The sequence below is a fragment of the Oryctolagus cuniculus genome, chromosome 8 (genome assembly GCF_964237555.1).
Source record: "Oryctolagus cuniculus chromosome 8, mOryCun1.1, whole genome shotgun sequence".
In the NCBI taxonomy this organism is placed as follows: Eukaryota; Metazoa; Chordata; class Mammalia; order Lagomorpha; family Leporidae; genus Oryctolagus; species Oryctolagus cuniculus.
In genome coordinates this window covers 7,965,328-7,970,518 of record NC_091439.1, presented here as the reverse complement: position 1 = coordinate 7,970,518, position 5,191 = coordinate 7,965,328, and the positions used below count along the sequence as shown (strand labels likewise).

At 39.9% G+C, this 5,191-nt stretch overlaps 1 pseudogene; it reads left to right on the top strand.

The window, feature by feature from the left end:
• The first annotated feature begins 4,196 nt into the window (after window positions 1-4,196).
• Window positions 4,197-4,403, top strand: LOC127483363 (U2 spliceosomal RNA; annotated as a pseudogene).
• The last annotated feature ends 788 nt before the right edge of the window (window positions 4,404-5,191 follow it).

The window sequence follows — 5,191 nt, the reverse complement described above, 5'->3', positions numbered from 1 at the left end:
CACCTCCTCTGCGGGGAAGGCAAAGCTGGTCTGGTACTAAATCCTTGGTGGACTAGACAAGCCTTGGAATCTCACCTCAGCTGGCCTAAGCCTGAATTAGACTTAAGACTGACATTTCTTCAGATATCCACCTTAGACTCTGGAACAACTATGTATAGATACTTGCATTCAGCATAGCGAATGGTTAAGTCTAGGATGTGACCAAGATGTGACCAGCCATCATAGCAGTGACTTGCCACCTAGCTAGGTGTGTTGGTTTGGAATTTATGAGTTTCCCATGGATCAGCTTAAGGTAGCAGATGCTAAATAATATTCAACTATTGTGTTAGACCCTAAAAAGATTCCACCGTGACCCCTGCCTTGTGGAATTCAAACCCGTATAGCATCCTTTCTCCTTAAGTGTGGGCACAATCTAGTGATTAGTCTAATCAATCAAAGGCTAAAGTGGTGATGTGTCAACCCTACGATTATGTTATGTAAGACTTTGACACACTAAGAAACTGCTCTAGAGACACCTTGGTGGTTCTGGGAAGTAGGTCGCCATTTTCAGGAATTCCATGTGGTCAGGGAACCATAGACAGCCTCAAGGAACTGTGGGAAGTCTCTCTACAACAGCATGCAAGAAACGGAAGCTCTAAGTGCTGCCAACATGAAGAAATGAATTGTCATATTTGCTCTGCACTGACATTCTGAAGCAAGTCCAACCGGAAATAGGTATGTCTTAAATATTTGTGATTGGCTTAGTGAATGAATAATCTTAAACAAGTCTCATATAACATTATCTGCATATTGGGAAGATTTCTAAGCCTTCAGAGATCAACAATATCTCCTGTAATGTAGAGATAGTTAAAGAATGGTGACATAAGGCTTACTATGGGAATTTTCTTTAAATGGGTACTATTCCTTTTTTAAAGATTTATTTTATTTATTTGAAAGGCAGAGTTACAGAGAGAGGGATGAATAGAGAGATTGAGTGAGATCTTGCATCTGCTGGTTCGTTCTCCAAATGGCTGCAACAGCCCTGGGCTGGGCCAAGCTGAAGCCAGGAGCTTCTTCTAGGTCTCCCACATGGGTGCAAGGGCCCGAGGATTTGAACCACCTTTTGTATTAGCAGGGAGCTAGATCAGAAGTGGAGCAGCTAGGACATGAACAGTGCCCCTTTGGGATGCCAGCGTTGGAAGCAGCAGTTTAACCCATCAAGTCACAGTGTTGGCCCTGAGTACTTATTCTTTTCGGGGTGAATGATTTCCTTCTCTAATTAGCTCAGCTCAGAGGAATATTTCTCCCACCACACCATGACTAAGAACACAGATGGAGCACTTGGCTGATGTTCTCTGCGGGTAGTGAGGCAGAACTCTGACCTACACAAAGGATTCTGAGGATAACATGGTTTCCTCCCTCACAATATCAGATTTTGTCTAATTGTACTTAGGATGAAGAAGGGGGGGGAAATCTGGATAGTATCTTTAAATTCTTATTTTCCTTTTTATCTTTATTTTTCTTCTTCATTTTTTTCTTCTATTCTACTTTTATTTCCCAAGTTCTACTCTTTTCTTGAATAGTTTCCTCTGAATGTATGTGTCCCCATGTCTTTGAATTTTTTTGCAAAGATCAATACTCTGTTCAGATGCAACAGATGCAAAAATTTAAAAACCACAGAAATGGATTCATCATTTGTATTTATTGTTCTGACTAAAAAGAAAAAAAATCTGAGATGCACTAAACTTTTTAAAGGCTAGAGGGTGGTGGTGGAGAGGATGAGCTGAGGGAAGTTGGTCAGCTAAAAATGTCAGGGAAAATCCCACAAGAAGGCTGTTTATGTTGAAAACTTGACCTAACTCTCATCACATGACCATCAGCACCACCACACCCTGTCTGAATAGTTTTCATGAGTGTTAGCCTCAAACAATTCAGAAACACAAATATGTGTCCTTGTGACTGCTTTCCTTTCCTGAAGCTTTTCTGAACCCCATTATCTACAGTCAGTGTAGACTACAGTGCCTTTCTTCCCCACAGTTTATCACTAAATACTCCTGGGTCTGAACTGGCAGACATAGGTCCAGCTGTTGCCTAGTTCTGCTGTCAGTAGTTTTGGGAATTTGTTCCAGGTCCCAGTCTTGTTCTTGTTCAGGTTAGCATCTGTAATGGATTAATACACGGAGATCCCTCCGTCTCAAGCATTTAACAGTTCTATTATCTCTCTGTCCTCTCACCACTTCGCTATTATATTACACTATGTGCCTCCCCTCCACTTGCTCATTTCTATACACTCTTCAGAGGGTAAAATGATGAGACGGTGTCAGGGGAGCGGCCCCAGGGATTATAAGCCAGAGATGAGGAGGTCACGACAAGGGATGGATTTGACTACTTCACTGAATGCCAGGCACTGTGAATACAAAACCTCATCTAATTCTCATGCAGGATCCATTTCAACAGTAAACGTTATTGCCCTCCTCAGCCCATGTCCTAGACGAAACTTAAGCCTCAGCGAAGGTAAGTGGGTTGTGGGCGGCTAAACAGGAAGTCTGTGTCAAAGCTGGCACTTGAGTGCAGGTTTGTATGTCTTTAACGTCCACCTTACTCTCACCTCTATTATGAAAAAAGAAGCATGGAATTTGCAGGACAAAAGTTAGCAGTGGGTAAGGTGCTTCTCATTTGATTGTGTAAAGGATAGAATTTAAAGATATGGTATTTGTAGTGGATAGCTGCATTGGATTCCCTCATTCCAAAAAATGTTTAAGAAAGTCACAAGGGGCTTAATTCTGGCTCGTGCTTAGATAAAAATAGAAAGCATCATGGCAGACAAACGTAAAACACACAACTCTCGTGTGAGGCAGAGATGCACTAGGGATTGTGTTTGGCTAGCACACCAATGGCCATCTGTGCTTCAGGTTTTTCAAATGAATTTTTGTGTTTACTTCCTCTAGTGGCAAAAGCTCTCAGAACACTCCTTAGGCGTTTGAAAATCCATGTTGACACAAGCTTTTCTGCAGTAGCTGGTAATTCCATAGTAACCAAGAGCCTCTCCTTACTGTTCTCTTGGCATTACTCATCTGTTTGCCTGTTTTAGAAATCTGCAGTGGTGTGGGGTTTGCATAATAGCAGTTCTTTCCTTACACCCTGAGGCCAAAAGGGAGAAAAGTATGCGGAGAACTGGGGGATTCTCAGTCAAATTGAATGAGAAAATTGGGGCAATTATCTGCAAATACATGTGAAAACCGGTTATCACTCAGAATGAAAGGTAAATGTCTACAAATTTCTGCTTCATTTGGGCTATAAAGACTCAAAGAGATTGCAATCTTTCCTTTCTCATACATAAATCATTGCATTTCACATTTGCAAGGTTGAAGGTGTCACTGATATGCTTGTTCAAAAATAAATACTGCTTTTCACAAAAAGGCTAAATTCATTCTCCAGGGAGTTGTAGTCATGGCAGTCACACTTCAGAACCAAAATCAGCACGACTTTCTTTTATGAAGCTAATTGTTACATGGTTTGCATAATTATATACATTTTTACCTATTTAATATTTAACCATTAAATGAATGCAGTTAGACCTCATTATCTACAATTCTTAAATTTCTTTTAAAAAAATAAATGAAATTTCATTTCATCTGACCCTAAAGTCTTAGTAGAACAGCTAGCAAACCCAAGATCCCTTAGTTTTATTTGATCTAACGAAAGTTCTGGAATTAGGTTATAATGTTTTCTGCAAGATAAAATCAGTGAGTGTTGAATTTAACAATTTTTCTTTTCATATTTGTAGATAGCTGATGATAGTTTACTCAAGACATTACTCATTGAGAACCTTACTTTTAGGATTTTGATTTTTCAGGCAAAAATATTAGTTTTTGGATTTTTTTTCCTGGCTGTCCAGGCTTATTTAGAAAATTTGGGGAATGTGGCAAAAATGAAGGAGAACACACATACTCCATATTAGTCAACATTTTGTTACCTTAACTGAAATAACTTCGAGGAGCAGCTTAGCAAAGGAAGCTTATTTCAGCTTGCAGTTGGAAGCTCACAGTCCAGGTCTGAGCAGCCCCATTACTCTGGCATCTGGTGGAGGTTGGTGATGGTGAAGCAGGTGCACAACAAGGACCAAGCACCAAGCCCAGAGGCAGAGAGAGAAGCCAGGCTGACTCAGCTCCCAAAACCAGCTCTCTAGCAAGAAGTGTCTTTTAAGGTTGAACCCTATTGCTTCTTGGCCTTTTGGCTAAGATCAAGTGTGGTATCTGTTCTTATCAGTCTAAAGATAATCCCTGATGCCCTGAACCTCTCCACTGGGCCTACCTCCTAGCTACCAGAATTAGATCAAGCCTCTAATCCAACAGCCATTAGCATCAATCCACTTATTTATTTATTTATACTTATTTATTTATTTTTCCCCCAAAGAAACCTTTTATTTAAGGAATACAGAATTCATGCATTTCATAAGTACAACTTTAGGAATATAGTGATTCTTCCCACCATACCTGCCCTCCCACCCACTCTCCCAACCCTCCACTTCCTCCCTCTCCCATTCCCAGTCCCATTCTCCAGTAAGATCCATTTTCAATTAACTTTATACACAAAAGACCAGCTCCATACTAAGTAAAGGGTTCAAAAATTTATACAGTAAAAACCGCCCCCAAAAAAAAAAACAAAAAATAAAGCAAAAAAAACCTGTTCTTCAGCAGTCGAGACATTCATTTTTAACACAAGACTTTGGGGTGGAAGACCAGGATGGAGTTCCAGGCTTCTAGTTTCAGTCCAGCCCCAATCATTGTGGACATTTGGGGAGTTAATCAGCAGACAGAAGATCTCTCTCTCTCTCTCTTTTTCTCTCTCTCTCTCTCTCTTTCCCCTCCTTCTCTGTCACTCTGCGTTTCTGTCCCTCTGCATGTCATATAATTTAAAAAATAAATATTAAAAATAAATACTGTTGCCTGCAAAGATTGTTTTACTTTTCTGCCAACAGTATAGAAGGACATTCTTTTCTCTATGTACTTGCCAGCTTTTGTTATCTTCATTTTTACAATAGCCATTATAACTTAGTGAGGCGATGCATTACTGTGGTTTCAGTTTGAAATTCTCTGAAAATCAGTTAAGCATTTCTTTTCATGTATCTGTTGGCCATTTGCATGTCTCCTTTTGAAAAATGGTTATCCATGGATATTGTCAACTTTTTAATTAGAATATTTGTTCCAGT